Source organism: Odocoileus virginianus, chromosome 3 (assembly GCF_023699985.2).
Source record: "Odocoileus virginianus isolate 20LAN1187 ecotype Illinois chromosome 3, Ovbor_1.2, whole genome shotgun sequence".
In the NCBI taxonomy this organism is placed as follows: domain Eukaryota; kingdom Metazoa; phylum Chordata; class Mammalia; order Artiodactyla; family Cervidae; genus Odocoileus; species Odocoileus virginianus.
The window spans coordinates 74,812,961-74,829,674 of NC_069676.1; the positions used below are offsets into that span (position 1 = coordinate 74,812,961).

A 16,714-nucleotide genomic window follows, 5' to 3' on the forward strand; every position below is an offset into this window, starting at 1 on the left:
AGGTCTTTCACTCTTGCAAGACTGTAATTCCCACGAAGGCATAACAAAACATGGATTCTTCACTGTTATAACCCTGATGCTTTGAACAGATTTGGTAGGAAGTGCTCAGTATCTCGGAGAAGGCAATGGCACCCCACTCCAGTACTCTTGCCTGGAAAATCCCATGGGCAGAGGAGCCTGGTAGGCTGTGGTCCATGGGGTCGCGGAGGGTTGGACACGACTGAGCGACTTCACTTTCACTTTTCCGTTTCATGCATTGGAGAAGGAAATGGCAGCCCACTCCAGTGTTCTCACCTGGAGAATCCCAGGGACGGGGGAGCCTGGTGGGCTGCTGTCTATGGGGTCGCACAGAGTCGGACACTACTGAAGCGACTTAGCAGCAGCTCAGTATCTAGTGAAGGGATTGTGTTAGTTCAGTAGGGCTGACATAATAAAATATCACAGTCAGGGTGGCTTAGACGATGGAAGTTTATTTCTCACAGTCCTGGAGGCTGGAGGTCGAAGGTCAAGGTGTTGGCAGGTTTGGTTTCTCTGGACACCTCTCTCCTTGGCTTGCAGGTGCTGCTGTCTCCCTGTGTCTTTACCTCTGTGTGTGCACCTGTGTGTGTGTGCAAATTTCCTCTTCCTATAAAGACACCTGTGAGATTGGATTAGGGCCCATCCTGGAGGCTTCAATTTAACTTAATCACCTCTGAAAAGGCCCATTCCCAGTTATAGTCACATTCTCTAGTACTGGGGGATTAGAACTTCAGCATGTGAACTTGCTGGGGGGTGGGGGGTGCGGCACACTTCAGATTACAGGGATGAATGAGATAAGCAGAATTATATTTTACACAGGAAACTGGTTCATAGTAGAGAAATCTGAGAATAATGTACATAAATATTACATTAAAATGAGTTAAGGTTATTCCTTGTGATGGTCACAGGCTCCCTCCTAGGTTCCCTTGGGCAGAAAAAGAAGGGTGGTATTACAGCCAGCAGACCAGAGGTGGTGTCCTAGGGGCTGGGGGGCACAGGTGAGCTCTGTCATTTGGGGCTTGTCTATTTCTGGGCCTCAGTTCTTTAACCCACAAAATGAAGGGCTTGGAATCACTGAGTCACTCTGTGATTCTGTGAAAAGCAGACCAGAATGGAAATTTTCCTTCTAGCTAGTCTGTTTGACTAAGAGCAGTGACCTTCAGTAATTCTTTCTCAAAGGCTTGGGAAGAGAAAGCAGGAATCCAAAGTCTCCCCTGTAGTTTCCTTAGTTGGATTCCAGTCCTGTGCTGCAAGTCGGAGACCTGGGGAGGCAAAGTCTCTACCCCAGGATGCTTCCCAAATAACCTCTTTTAAGCAATTTTAAATAACTTTCTGAATAGGAAAAAGCTGGCCAACACTCCGGATTCGCATCTCGTTGACTGGGAGCCACTCTTGGCTTCCATCCATCTCCACCTACTTGGTCATGATGAGTTTGGGGGTTATGGTGGTTGAGACAGTAAGAAAGACCATATTTCCGCAAATGTAATAGTCAAAACTTCGCCCTTTTCCCCACTCTGCCCCAAAGCTCAGAATAGATAACTGAAGAAACCCCATAAAGGACTACTTTCCACCCTGTCTCACTGATGTTTTCTATTCTTTCCTCTGAGGGCTTAATTGAGACATTTTCTTAAGCAGTGAAATGACAGAGTTGAAACATGGAAATTTTTTTTTTTTTTGCTCCCTCCAGTGTAAAAGTCCAGGAAAGTGCAATAAGTAACTTTTGGTAACCCTCTTCTACCCTTCTGTCTGTTAAAAATGGTTGTTGTTCCGCTTTGTGAGAACTTGCTATGATGCTGCTAGAATAAAATCTTAGGATGGTTAATAGATGTAGGGGTTTCTGCCTTGTTTCACCAGTGAGGTGTTCTGGTCTAGACGTCTGCCCTCTTGCTCATTGCATTTCAAACACAGGATGGTAGCTGCATTTGCTTGGATATGCACAGGTTTCTCCCATTTTCATTCACTGCCCCATTGCCCAAAAAATCCCCTTTCTGAGTCGCCAGTGACTCAAATATCTATCTCTGCTTTCATCTATCTATCTTTGGCTTTAGTACTGTCTCTTTGTTTATTCCATCACATAGGGTTACAGGGACAGAAAAGGAGAAACTTGTGCAAATCATTGTGATCTCAGAAGTTCAAGATCATTTGCATTTCAGCTTCTGAAATACACTGAATGGAACTTGGAAAACTTTGGTCACACCCACAGCTGACGGAATCCTTCTCTTGTCTGTTTTGGATTGTTCAGTCAATTGACATTTTGTTGACTCTACTTCCCTTCAATCTCCCTTTCTATATAACTTCAATTCTCCTTCTGCTTGGATTTCCCGTTTCTATTGCCGGTGGCTTTATTCCTCAGCTCAGCCAATCTCTGAGAAACAATGCCATGCATTGCTCTTATTTCTTTTCTATTCCATGTCCTACTTGATCCCTATCTTACCTCTGCAAACACAATTGGGATAATGCCAAGATAAAAACTACCCTTTAGCCTCAGTAACTGGGGCCAGGGACTCATGAATGGCACCTGAGAGAGGTCAACCAGACGTTTGTACTCTGGGCTTTATTCTGAAAGATTAAGGATTAGGACAATCTTGATTTTCTCTTACTGAGAAAAAGCACCCCTGACCTGATTCTTAATTCCTTCTTGGTGGTCCCTCCACCTTTGACCTCATCAGCCCCCACTACCCCTTTCACTGCGGGGCTCTAGCTACACCAGTCTTCTTTAGACCCTGCATATGTGCCAAGCTCATGCTCATCTTAGTTATCTGAAAAGCCTGGACTTTGTCTCCTCTTTCTGGTACATCCCTACACTATAGCTGCACTGTGTCTTTCTCGTGAATCTGAGAAGTTCAGTCAGAGCACACACGTTATCTCCTTCAAGAAATCTCCCCTGATGACCCTGGTTGAAGTCATCTCTCCATCTCCGCTCGTCACTCTCCTTTCCACTTACTTCTTAACGCCTTAACCTTCTTACTATCACAAGTAAGCCCTGTGAGGGTTAGAACTTTGTGCTGTGGTCCCTGATTTCTCCAGAATCTCTAACTGTGCTCGTTACAGATGAGATACTCAGTAGATCTTTGTTGAATGAATAAATTTTGAAGAATAGGGTTAAGGGAGGGGGGATCAGAGTAAAATACAGTGAATGATCTTCAGAAGGGAATCAGTGGGAAAACCGTCCTGTTGGTTCAGGCCCTAGCACTCAAGTTTGTAGTTCTTTAGGAGTTTCCGGTCGTGGGCCGTCTCTGGGACTTGGCTGTGGTGCAGCCATCTTGCTTCGGACACCTGCTGCTGCTGTTAGTCACTGTTCTGACTGACACTTTTCGACTCCAAGAACTGTAGCCCCCGAGGCGCCTCTGTCCATAGGATTCTCCAGGCAAGAATACTGGAGTGGGTCGTCATTTCCTTCTCCAGAGGATCCTTCCCCACTCACGGTTCAAACCCACATATTCTGCTTGGCAGGCAGATTCTTTACCAGTGAGCCACCTGGGAAGTCACTTTAGACATCACGTCTACACAAAATGTTCTCAGGGATGTATGCCATCTTCCCTCATTTCTACATTCTACTATCACCTCTGAGCCAACATATTGAAAATATTATCATGACTTCTGGCTCAGCAACTACATCTACCTTCTGAACTCTCCTGTCAGTTTTACTGCCTGTCTTCTCTTTTCTCAAAAAGAAAAAAAAAAAAACACCAGCCCTCCCTGGCTCTTCACCATCTGTAGTCCCTTATTCTCAATATCTCAAAAAAGAGTTATTTTACTTTCTATAAACTTAAGCAATCATGCATTCATTCAGCACCTGTTGTTACTCCTAGAAACTGTGCTAAGCTTATAAACAAACCAGGCTCTGGCCCCTGGGGAACTAAGAGTCACCCTGTTTCTGTTTTAATTGGATGAAAGAACAATGAATGACCATCCCTCCTAGGACCCAGGCCCTCACCACCTTTCTTTTTTTCCTTTGGCCTCACTCTGCAGCATGTGGGATCTTAGTTCCCAGACTGGGGATCAAACCTATACCCCTTGCTTTGAGAGTGCGGAATCTTAACAACTGCACCATCGGAGAAGTTCCTCAAGCCCCCCTTTCTTGAATAACAATCCTCTAACCATATCTTGCACACTGTTACCAAACTAATCATCCTTATCAGCAGTGGATTAGTCTACCTCTTCTTTAAGAATCTAAACTAACCCCAGTTTGAGTCTAGAGTTTTCTTACACTGAACTTTGAAAAGTTTTTATCATCTGACCATCTCTCTAAATTCCTCCCACATTTCTCCAATAATTTCCTCTTTCCCAGCCACACCAGTTGCTTTCCTGTCCCTTTAAACCCCTATTTTTATTTCTATATTTCCTATTATAGATTTCAGATGTGCATGGAACGTTAAACATTATTCAGCCCAACCCTTGCATGGTATCAAAAAGAAAACTAAAGTTCATAGGCTTCAAGTCAGAAAACTAGCCCTAAAAACATTTGCTGATTTTTAAGGCTCTTTAGCCAATATATTTTCACTTAGGCTTTGTAGGTGTCTCTCCACGTGGCTAGTATTTAGCAGCTACTGTCAGAGCCCATTTAGAGTTCTCAAATCAAGTGGAGAATTAAGAGAGAAGTTTTCTCCAGTAAACTGGAGAAACTAAACTGAGGAAGAACAGTTGGATAAGGAAAGGAGAAGAAAGAAGTAGGCTAAAAGGAAGCACGCTTGCAGATTTGACTACAGCCGGCCTTCAGTATCCATGGGTTTTGCATCTGTGGATTCAACAAACCATGGGTTGTCTATTTTGTTTGCCATCAGAAGTTGATTGCATCTGCAGATTCAGAACCCACAGAAGGGCCAACTATGGAACTTGAGCATCTGTGGAGTTTGGGATCCACAGTGGGTCATGGAGCCAGTACCTGATGGGTACAGAGGGATGACTGTGTTCTCCTCTCATCCTCTTTTGTCATCTGAGTCGATAGAATAGAATACCAGTCCTTAGTTGCCCAAATCTTTAGCAATCCAGATCCTTGGGCTCACTTCAGTGCTGGGAAAAAAAAAGAAAAAAAAAGACACAGGCACACATAGTTGCTTTTTGTCTTTTAGTATAAAACTTGGGAGTCTGCTAACTGGGGGATAGCTGAAGCAAGAGTTTAAAAGACCAATAATTGTTGACTAATGGTGCCACAGTGGTAGTTCCAATATGCCAGTTAATGCATATTGTCTCCCTGCATGAAACCTGATCAAAAAGCTTTAAAGCTGCTGGGCCCCTACCGTTTGTGAAAGAAAACACAGGGAACCCAAGACCTCAGAAGGAGGGGTGATTTGGACACATTGACTCTCTGGGCAAGACCTCATTTATAAAAAGATTAAAAAAGAAAAAAAGACACCATCTTCGAAATGCACTGCTTTGCAAACAGCCCATGATTTGTAAATGATCTGTAAGGTAACTATTTGAAGTGACAAAAAGGCTAGCAAAAAATAAGGAAAACAAAGCCAGCTTTTCTTTCTCCTCTCTGTATTTGAAAACCTCCCCATTAAAAGAACACAATATGCAACTGCAAACATGGATCAGGCTCATTAGGAAGAAAGAAAATTGTTTGAAATAAACCTCAAAGAAAAAGAAAAAAGCTGTCATTTTCTTTAAGGACACTATTATGTTCTTATTGACAAGACAAAAGAGTAATAAAGTTAAATTAGAGCAACTAGGAGCTTGATAGTTTGGTTGGAGGGAAATAGAACAACCTTTGCTATTAAAAAAAGAAGAAAGAAAGAAAAGATCTTTTAATCAGCCTCTACGGAAGCGATGACTACTGACCTTCTCTTCATTGAGAGCTTTCTTGAGTCTGTTCCAGGGGCAGAATTATTAGCTCATTGATACAGTCCAGGAATTTTAAAACTCATAGGAAGCTTGAATCATCATTATGTGAGAGTATCTTATTTTGTAATTGGAGGGATTGGTGTCTAAAGCAGTTAAGTGACTTGCCGACGCTCACCCAGCTTTTGAATTTCAAGGTTAAATTCTAGAAATCAGCAGGAATGGAAACTTATTTTCTCCAGATATAGAATCTGTTTGTTCTGTCTTATTGGGAGGGCATCACACTAAAAACAAATTCATGGTGATTATTCTGAAATCAATCCAGAGGCATGGTCAGGGATTTTGAGCATACCCGTTAAAGACCTAGAGTTCTCTTCCTAATCTGGACTAAGATCGAACAGTGGAAGATGGGACCCCCAGCCCTCCTCCCCATGGCACACGGTGACAAGCACTTTGTACCCATGTGCTCTCCTCGTTGGAACAGAAGCAGTGCCTGTCTGGCCCCTGTTGTGAGTAGAATGAAGCATGAAGACCCCACCAGCCATGAGTGAGTTATGGAACTCTCCAAACAGCAGTGAGAGGGACTGGACACCTTGGAAGTGACAAGCTTTCCCTGGTAATATATAGTAGGAGTTCAGAAAAAGGAAAATGCAATCATTTCTTAAATACTTTGGGCCATTTTCCCCTCTTCCTCCCCTCCCTGAGAAGTCTGGACACGTTTTTATTTGGAAAGGTGCATTGTGACATTTTATATCATTCCCTCCACCTATTAATAGCTCTGGCCGCCCCAGGTGTTCATTTTCAAGACGCCCTCAGAGAAGGAGGACTTCTGGCAGCCACTCCGCAGCTGACAGCTTCGGGGAAATGGCAGGTTTTAATTGATGTATTGTGGGCACTGTACTTTCTCTATCTCTCTCTTAAAAAAAAAAAAAAAATGTGTGATGGGTTTCGTATCCTCCTAGGACCTATAGATTTTAATGTCAATTATTCCTCTCTTATTGGAACTTGTATGTTTGTGGCTGACTGATGGTATTCCAGGCACCTTTTTGTCTCCGTGTGACACCAGACACCCGTGTCAGCTTCACCCATGTCTCTTTGAGCACCTTTCTGGACAGGTAACAGCCAACAGCCCCCGTACAGATTCTCATCAGATCAGCAAGTCTTACAGAGGACTTCTTAAATTAGCTGCCTGCCGTTAGTTAGTAATTACAATGAGATGAAATTGGAAAGGGTGGCTGGAAGGCAGGAATAGGAAGTACCAGAATTTCTCATTTCAAAACCCAGTCCTGGCAGCAGCTCTCTGAGTACCTCTGAGGGAGCCCACATTCCCCAGGCCGACAGTTGCATGGACATTGGCTCCAGGAGCCATCCCCTAGTATTCTGGCTGGCTGCCTACTCTATGATGGAATGAGGGTATTTCCCAAGAGTTTCAAAGAATGCCAGCACCACCATCACTTTGCCCAGCAAAGCCACTGCCTTTATATCAGCTTCTGCATCAAGCTCCATCTGGGACCCTTCCCCAAATAGCGAATACAAGATTTCTTACTTCCTCAATTTCCCTCAGCACTCTTACAGATCTTTAAAAAAGTAAAAGAAAAAAAAAACTTTGCTATATAAATTATATACCATAAAATTTATCCATGAGTATACAGTTTATGATTTTTTGTCAAATTCATAGAGTTGTACAGCCATCAACATGCTCTAGTTTTAGGATATTTCTACCATTCAGAAATTCCCTACTGCTCATTTCCTGGTAATCTACACTTCCACTCTCAGCCCTCAGTCAGCACTAACCTACCTTTTGTCTCAATGAGTGTACCTTTTCTGGACATTTCTTACCAATGGAATTATATAGCATGTAGCATGATGTTTTTGAGGTTCATCCATGCTGTAGCATGTACCAGTAGTTCAGTCCTTTCTGTGACTGAATAGTATTCTGTGGGCACAAATGTATCACCTTATCTGCATCCATCCACCCACCGGATGATGGATATTTGGATTATTTCTAGTTGTGCGCCATTATGCTTTTATGAACATTTGTATGCATTTCTTCGCATGGACCTCTTAACTGCCACTTATTAAATGCTCATGTGCTCCAAGCTATGCTCATCAGTTTCCGTGCATCTTTTTGAAACTTCACAAATGATAATACAAGACTTTTAATCAGGAAACCGAGGCTTAGAAAAGCATGCTCACTTGGAAAGAATGTTTCTGGGGCCAAAATTCAAATTATGCTCCTTCCACCATGCCTGGCAGCCTCTCTACCTCTCTAACAGAAAAGCAGGCATTTGCACTGCACTTTCTACCACAAACCCCATTGCCCGCCCTCTAGCCACATCAAAAGTCCCCAGTGTAGCCACTTTAAATGGATTTGAGGTTTGCAAATTTGCCGTAGGATTCTCTCACATAAAAATATAATCATCTGAATTTTAGCAGGTCACTTCCAACTCAGTTTTAACGTTGATACATAGACCCGTGCAAGTGTATCACTTTTCTGTCTTATGCTTAGCACAGGATAGGCAGTGTGAGAGTTCAAAAGACAAATGACAGACAACATGGCCCCTTGAGAGCTGTATGATGGAAGCACAGACTCATAACCGCTCATCTAAATAATGTAGAATCAACTACACACGTACTGAGAGCTTTGATTAGTTAAAAACCTTTGCTAATATTCAGACCACTTACAACTCGTATGGCACCTGCCTATTTCCTTCTTGAGTTATGTGGCCACTGTGGAGGTAAATTACTAATGTATAATATAAAGAGGGCTGGGCTCTATGCAATTAGTGAGCTGCTCAAAAGATATTCTGTGGAAACAGAGAGACATTAACATCATCTATGTTATTGATGAGGCAGTTTATTTTTTCGTGTTTCCCAGTTGGATAATTAGATAATCTACAGCTTCCCCCTAGAGATTGTATTCATATATACATGTGTGCCTGTGTGCACACATACACGGAGTGGAGGTCAAAGAGGATTATATATTTTTTTTCTTTCATACATCCCATAAATCTTTATGAAACACCCATAGTGTTCCAGGTCGAGTGTAAGTCATGCAGGTTTTAGCAGGGAGCAAAACTAGAGTTCCCTGACCTCTGAGAGCTTACAGTATCACAAGGAAGGTGAAGGTTATAGATTAAACATTTGTGCCTTCCCCCCAACCAAAAAAAATCCATGTGTTGAATCCCTAATCCTCAATGTGATGGCAATTGGAGGTAAGGCCTTTGGGAAGTGATTAGGTTTAGATGAGCTCATGAGGGTGGAGCCTCCATAATGGGGTTAGTGCCCTTATAAGGGGATGAAGAGACCAGAACTCAGCTGTCTCTCTCTCCACGGTGTGAGGCCAAGATGGGAAGGCACTTTAGAAGCAGGTGCTGAGTTCACTGGAGCCGAACGGAGTTCACTCGAGTTCACTGCTGGCACCCTGTCTCACACTTCCAGTCTCCACAACTGTGAGAAGTGAAGGTCAGTGGTTTGAGCTACCCAGTTTTGGGTATCTGTTATAGCAGCCTGAGCTGCCAAAAACCATGGGTATTCAATAAATAGATAACTTACTGAAATCATGGGGAAAGCCATGAAGAAACAGAGTATGTCAAGAGGACATGTCTGTCAGGGGCAGAAGACAGTGGGCTTATGCTCAAATTTGCATTAAAATAAAATGAATAACTAACCAAAACAAAAAAATCAGAACACCACCTCTCTAGGCAATGTATGAAGAATTAGCAGGGAGCAAGTGATACATCCCAGTGGCTTTGAATATGGGCCTGGCAGGATAAATGGAGAGAAATAGTCACATTTAAAAATGTAAAGCCTTTCCTTCTGTGTCTTTTTTAATAAATATTCTGCAAATCTTCCGTAAAGATTGGCAATTTCTCTATCAAGCCTGGGTAACGTTAATATATCAATTCTCCATTTTCCCTGCCCACGTTAGTGATAACATATCTTCCATTAACCTATGCTGAAAGAGCCATTTCTATTCTAAAAATCTATTTATGTTCCCCTATAACTTTCTCAAAGATATGCCTCTGGGCTGTAAAACCTCAAGCTTATAATTCAGCTGAAATGTGAATACTTTTGCCAAATTTCAGTAACATCAGTTGGGCCTTTTCTGACTCATTTCATCATGAGGATGTCTTCCCTTTGGGGGGAAAATATCATCTTTTATTTGAAAGGTTTAAAAACTGAATTTGCTTCTTGGTTACTTGCTGTAGATTTGGTCTTCAATGTCAGCTGTATCCTATGTTTTATTTTCAACTATTTCATGAATTAGAAAAACAACAGGTGGTTCTAATTCTGAAGTTTTTTAATAAATGTAGGTTCCTGTTCTTTGTTTTTACAATCTTAAGTGACATACTACATTTTATTTCAGATGCTCTTCTCTGTACATCCTCAGTCTTTTTCACAGTTCTTACAAAGCTTCTCTGGCTAATTCTTGTTACTTTTCAGTTATCAGAAGCTTTTAGTTATGTGATCATTTTTTCCTTAAAGATTTCTAGGATAAAAGTATAGTTTCACCTTTTATCATCTCCCTATTCCAGACAATTCCTTTTTGAAATTTTACTACCCTCTACTACTTCCTATTGTAGAATTAGTTGTCTGTATTTCTTCTAGTTGCCTGTAGTCATTAACAGAATTTTTATCCATTAGGAAAAATCCATAGGATTCTTCCCACTGCACACTTAAATTATTTTATGGTATATATTGAGAAGCTTTTGTAATTCCATTATGTTTCATTGATCCCTGTTTAAGGTGTTGATGTATAAAGACATTTCAATCTGTGAGAAGCTGCTGGTTTTTCATTAAGAACAATTCACGTTTTTGTGTTTTATTTCCATTTTTTAAGAGGAATCAAACATAGTGATTTCATTACATGTCTATTGAAATTGAGTGTTACCTTGATTGTAACAATAGAGAAACTGAGGCAAAAGTGAAAAAAAAATTGTAATTTAGGACGAGAAGTATGCAAGGTGTTTATACTAAGAACTGACAGGAATAGGGTGATAAATAAGACATGATTCCTGTCTTTAAAAACTTGCACTTGAGTAGGTTAGGGCAAAAAAAAAAAAAGTTCAGGTATTCATAATTAGAAGAACAGAAGGAAATAAAGGGTGAAGGGAAAGGGAGAGATCTGTTTATTTGGCTTAGCTGTGGTACGTGGAATCTTCGATCTTTGTTATGGTATGCAGGATCTTTAATTGTGGCATGGGGGTTCTTTTTGCAGGATCTTTAGTTTTTGCATGCTAACACCTAATCATGGCAGGGAGATCTTGTTCCTTGACCAGGAGTTGAGCTGGACCTCCTACATTGGGAGTGCAGAGTCTTAGCCACTGGGCCACCAGAGAAGTCCCAAAAGTGAGATTTATAAAGGCTGAGTAGCTCTACAAATTCAACACTTGAGTCTTTATGACCCACATCTTCCAGTCAGCATGAGAGGAGGGGGCAGCTCAGTAAGAGGACCTGGTGACTTGCATTAGCATTTGATATCTTTCTTTTCTGAGCGGGTATCTTTGTTTTTTACCCTGAATCTCTTAGACCATCCAATAAGGATATCAGTCCCCACCCCTTTTATGAAGAAGGAAGTTCAGGGACAAAATTGGGATCCAGAACTGACTTGATCACTTGCTACAATGACCATTCTGGTAAAATCACTGTCATCTGAATGATCTCCCTTTTGCTTTCATCAGGTATAGCAGACTTTGGTCTGCTTGGTCAAAAGTAATGGAGATGATTTTTTTAAGTAAAAAGACATAAGGGGGTTCTTTGTAGGATTGGTTCATTATTCAAGGGGAAAGTTATCAATCTTCCTGGAGAATTCTAAAGAAGGAAGGATCCAGCCAAGGGGCAAGTTTATTTACATGCTAAACTGACCTTAAAATCCCTAACAGAGAACTGGCACAGAATAGGTGCTCAGTTGTGTCCGACTCTTTGTGACCCCATGGACTGTAGCACACCAGGCCTCCCTGTCCATCACCAACTCCCAGAGTTTACTCAAACTCATGTCTGTCGAGTCGGTGATGCCATCCAACCATCTCATCTTCTGTTGTCCCCTTCTCCTGCCTTCAGTCTTTCCCAGCATCAGGGTCTTTTCCAATGAGTCAGTCCTTCGCATCAGGGGGCCAAAGTGTTGGAGTTTCAGCTTCAGCATCAGTCCTTCCAATGAATATTCAGGACTGATTTCCTTTAGGATGGACTGGTTGGATCATCTTGCAGTCCAAGGGACTCTCAAGAGTCTTCTCCAACACCACAGTTCAAAAGCGTCAATTCTTCGGCACTCAGCTTTCTTTATAGTCCAACTCTCACATCTGCACATGACTACTGGAAAAATCATAGCTTTGACTAGATGGACCTTTAGTTGGCAAAGTACTGTCTCTGCTTTTTAATATGCTGTCTAGGTTTGTCATAGCTTTTCTTCCAAGGAGCAAAAAAAAAAGCATCTTTTAATTTCATGGCTGCAGTCACCATCTGCAGTGATTTTGGATAGGTGCTCAGTGCATGTAATTTCTCCATCCCTCTCCCCCTGCTCCGGCCCCAGGATAGGTTTGCCCCGTATATTCCATTTGGTGTTCCAATAAACATGCTTAGAGCCTCCAGGGCTTTAGTAACATCTCAGGGTTTGGGGGTTTGATTATCAAAACAACATCTTTCTCCTTGACTCCTGATGTGCTGAGTAATTCTTGATGGTAGCTTTGCCCTTGACATCCAGCAGTGGCCCTCATCTTTTCATTTCTAGCATTCTCTGAAGTTGTGAGTCTGATTATAAAGGGGATGAGTGTGTGTGGTGACCTAACGCCTTCTGCTGGGGTGATCTGCTTGACATACTATAGAGGCAGCTAATCACAGATGGGCAACTGGGACCTTGAAACCATGTGATATTAAAGTGATATACCTACATTTAAATCTTTTCTCTAGACCTTGGGAGTCTTTTTTTAATATTAAGCTCATTACCCAGCCTGGGTTTTTTGTTGTTGTTGTTGTTGTTTTTAAGTAAAAGTGATGTGGGTGGCTGATTCAACGTTATGGTAGATTCTAACTTCCACTCCCCTCCAGAAATATGTCTGGACTGATATTTTATTTCCAGGAGGAAGATAGAAGTCCTCCTTCTGTGGCATGGCTCTTCAGAAGGTCTCTGAGAACTTAAGACTTAACATTTTCTGATGCAATTATATCATATTCCACCAGTGTTTCAAAAATTATGCTTTGGGAAGGTCTTAGAGAAGATTTATAGGATAGGACAGCAGTATGTAACATGGAGGGAACCTGGCTTGAATATGATATCAAAGAAAGGCTTCCCTAAAGAAGTAAACTGATTAATAGCAAGTAACCAGAGGAGGGGACGAGGGTGGGAGGGAGAGGAGGAACATATGTGGAGTGGGAGTAACAAAGTGAGTTCCAGGAGTGAAAGGATAAGGTTACTGGGGCAGAGAGGGAGCAGGAGAGAGGCGTGAAACAGATGGTAAGAAGTGGGAAAGGTCCGGATCCAGCAAGGATTCCTGGGTCATCTTAAAGGGGTATGGACTCCATCCATGAAAACTGGGAAGCCAGTGAAGGATTTTGAAGGAGGAGTTATAATGATGAGATTTGTCTTTAAAAGATCATTTTGCCTACCATGTGGATAAAGAGTTAGAGGGAGGAGCAAGAGTGACATGGAGAGAACCAACAGGAGGTGGTCATACTGTGAAAGATGCAATCGTGGCAAAGAACAGCATGATAAGGTGTCCCTTTGCCTCGAAAGTTCACAGAAGAGTAAGGAAGTGAAGATATGTACCCATGTCATCATGCAGTATGTAATGTGCCATAGGAATTAAGCAAAATAAAATGAGAAAAGGGAAAAGCCCCTTTTAGCAGAGAAAAATAAGGGAAATATCTTCTTATGTGTTGAACAGCAAATCCTGTGACCTGAGGTTTGTTTGTTTTGTTTTTTGCTTTTCTGCTCTTGTTTTGATTTTAGTTACAACTGCCTCCAGGATAAGAAATTACTTTAAAAGTAGCATTCCCACTGTTTCCGTTGTTTTTAAAGCTACAGCATACACATTTTATATTCAGTTTCACATTATCTTTGGCAGGCAGTAGAAAGCAGGTTTTGGTTAATTTCCTTTTAGAAAGGAGTAGGTGAGTTTCCCATTCCTTGTCCAGGTCATCTCTCTGTCAGTACAGTCGGGTAGGTTTAGAGACACATCTTCTCTTTGTAGAACAGGGGTCTCGCCAAGCCCTTCGGCCATGGATCAATATCAGTCTCTGGCCTGTTAGGAACCGGGTTGAAAGTGGGAGGTAAACAGTGAGCGAGCCAGCTAGGCTTCATCTGTATTTACAGCCATTCCCCATCACTTGCATTATTACCTGAGCTCTGCCTCCTGTCAGATCAGTGGTGGCATTAGATTCTCATAGGAACACAGCACATTTCAGGTGTCACTGTCTCCCATCACCCCCAGATGGGGCCATCTAGTTGCAGGAAGACAAGCCCAGGGCTCCCACTGATTCCACATTATGGTGAGTTGTAGAATTGTTTTGTTATATATCACAGTGTGATAATAATAGAAATAAAGTGCACAGTAAATGTAATGCACTTGACTCATCCTTAAACCATCCCCTCTCCTCACGAAACCAGTCCCTGATGGCAAAAAGGTTGGGGACCACTGCTGCAGAGGGCATATTGCTACCAAGTCAACAATGTGGGCACGCGGACAATGGAAGGGATATTATGCTTTTACCCTGAGAAATCTGAAAGAGATTGCAGGTAGGAAGCCCTGTACAATGTTCTGCTATAGCTCTTGGGGTCCCTTCTTGAAACAACCCTCTGAAACTCTGTTCTGCTTTTCATTCCTCAATTCCCAACATCTACATCCAGCTCTCTTGCACTGGGGACGGCCAATCAAGTGCGCTGATTTGCTGTAATGGAAAAGCTACCAAACTCCACCGGTGAATCTCTTTGGAAAAGAAATAGGCTAGGTTTTCCTGAGCTCATGAGAAAAAAAACTTCCATTTGGCCATATAGAAAGGCATTGGGAAAGTTCTCGCTCATGATTTCGTATTGGCTCAACTTTCAGCTCCATCTGAATGTGAACTTGGGTAAATCATTTAAGCTCTCTGTGTTTCTTTGGAAAAATAAGATGGTTAGGCTGACTGATCATTCAGGTGTTTTTGACTCTCTAGTTCCAGATGTATTTCCATCCAGGAGCGCTGTGAACTAATTTTTCAGAAGGTTCTTTAGCCTCAGGATAATTGCAAATGTTTAGTTATATGGGTCTATACACCAGAGAGTGCTTGACTCTATGTATGCTTCACACTGATGGCAGAGGAAAAAAGGAGAGAATCCCTTTAGTCCTTTTAAGTATCTGAAAAATGCATTTGGGCCAAGAGGGTGGGCGGCTATTTGAATATGAATTTTGACTATGCCTGGTGGTTTGTAAGATTGAAGAAATGGCATATCTGGGCTAAGGAAGATTAAAATGTCTCCCATGGTTTGCACTCTGAGACCACACCCAGAAAATTCTGTTCTGTATGATATGATGCAATTAAAGATGCTGACAAATCTGAATCAAACACGATAAAGATGAAGAAAAATCTGGGAAAATTGCCATATAAGGAGAAGCTGTTAAAAGTGGGAAAGGCTTGTTCTTGAAGACCTAGGGATACATTACAGCTGTCTCAAATATTGTGTAGAACTGTCAGGGGAAGAGAAATGAGACTTACTCTGCTCTGCCTTTCCTGTTAGGCTTGGGGTAAATCAATGGAAATTTCAGGGAGCTTAATTTGGGCTTGGTGTGGAGAAGAAATTTCTGACAGCATTTAACCAAGAATGGAAGGGGACCTAGTTTGTCTTGCATGGGGGAGTAGTAAGCAAGACACCGGATATTAACAATACTGATCATAAGAGGCAGTGATTCAAGTATTTTTGCAGGTATTAACTCAATCTTTGTAACATTGCTTTGACATAAGTTTTTTTTTTTTTTTTTAATCATTTCCATAGTATGGATAGAAAAACTGAGGCACAGTATGGCCAAGCCACTTGTCTAAAGTCACACAATTAGTAGGTGACAAAACTGGGATTTGACCTGTCAGTCTGATGGTCGAGTCCCCAGGCTTACCTGTGCTGCTATATCGCTTACAGGTGGGCATCACTTGGAGAATCTGTGGATATATTTCTGCCCTGAGTTTGCAAGATGTTTAAAGGGTCCACAAGTGGGAGCGTGCTCTGTGGTGGTACATCACACGTTCAGAGGTGCCTTTCTGCATGGGCACCCAGAGCCCTTGGGCTTGAACCTCCATGCCCAGGTGGTCGTTCTGAAGGTACACGTAGCCGTTCACCTGCCTTCCCCACGCCATCTGGAGTTGGGCTTCACTGTTTCTTGGTAGAATTTTCTTTGTCTGCCATATCGACGTCATCCACTTCAGCAGCCATGCCATGCCATTCCTTTACAAAAGTAAAAAAGCATATCCCAAAATATCGCAGAGAAAAACAACCCTGCTCTCTGGGTGCACGAGCTACACCTCAGCCTTTCTTCCGGACATGATGGAGGGTTGTGTGGCATCTTCTGTCCCAGAGACTGTGCCTGATAGGAGTGTTTGCGGGAGGTCTTGCCTTAATCAGCCTGTTGACAGTTAGGAATCACGAGACAGGGGAAGTACTTTCTATTTCGGAAAGGAGAGGGAGAGAATCCCTTTTGGACCTGGTAGGATCTAGCTAAAGGTAACCGACCAAGAAGCAGAGCCGACCCCACTCCACATACAGGTGCTTTAAAATAATCTGACAACAGATAGTTACTGTCGAAGTATGCCATGCTGTCAATCACATTTCCTCCTTGTGGATTTGAACGCTTGTTTTACTTGAGGGAAGATGATACGTGAACATTTTATGGCATCCATTAACAGGAATGTGCGCATGGTCTCAAATAAGGGTTTCCAGCCTTCTGAA

General features: G+C 42.2%; 1 protein-coding gene across 7 annotated transcripts in view; it reads left to right on the forward strand.

Annotated features, from left to right (window-relative positions):
• The window catches only part of TENM2 (teneurin transmembrane protein 2), a 1,355,454-nt gene that overhangs the window by 797,379 nt on the left and 541,361 nt on the right, over positions 1 to 16,714 (forward strand). The window lies entirely within an intron of this gene.